The sequence below is a fragment of the Penaeus monodon genome, chromosome 15, assembly GCF_015228065.2.
Source record: "Penaeus monodon isolate SGIC_2016 chromosome 15, NSTDA_Pmon_1, whole genome shotgun sequence".
In the NCBI taxonomy this organism is placed as follows: Eukaryota; Metazoa; Arthropoda; class Malacostraca; order Decapoda; family Penaeidae; genus Penaeus; species Penaeus monodon.
Window position 1 is genome coordinate 28043903 of NC_051400.1, and position 546 is coordinate 28044448.

General features: G+C 44.9%; 1 protein-coding gene across 1 annotated transcript in view; it reads right to left on the reverse strand.

The window, feature by feature from the left end:
- Positions 1-374: 374 nt before the first annotated feature.
- LOC119581895 (serine/threonine-protein kinase PLK1-like) overlaps positions 375-546 on the reverse strand; it is a 62121-nt gene continuing 61949 nt past the window's right edge. Inside the window, exon 13 of the transcript XR_005229596.1 lies at positions 375-406. The gene's annotated coding sequence lies outside the window, so the exon portion shown is untranslated. The remainder of the gene's footprint in view (positions 407-546) is intronic.

Sequence of the window (546 nt, forward strand, 5' to 3'; positions counted from 1 at the left end):
ATCTATGGAGCTCTTAGTTCAAGGCATTTCATTCGCGATTCGAAAAAAAAAATCACAAAAATGATTGTCCTCAATCATATGGCCTGTTGCCTTAAGATTAACAATAATGTAATGGGCTAAATATCAGTAACAATCAATAAATATCACGAAGCATCCAGAATAATAAAATATATACATATATATATCTTTGTTTCTTGACCCTGCTCTAGTGCTGGTGTAGAGAGAGGCGGGGTTTCAAGTGCTATTTTGGTCCCGACTTCTTCCAGCGAGATAAATGCCACTTGACCGGGAGACTGGGGGTCAAATGAGAGAGATGGGGGTGTCAAAGGAGGGGGTAGGGGTCAGACCGGTTCTTGGACCCAAGATGAGAGGAACCAAACTCGCCCCCGTTCACGACGCTCTTCCGCTGCCGTTCCTGCGCCTCAACGTAACTTGCTATCTCATTGTGTGTTCTATGTAAGTGCGTGCCGGCAGTTGTGTATCTGTCCTCGTGAGACTACGCTTGTGCTATTGGATCGGCGCATTAATGATCCTTTCGGGTCATAA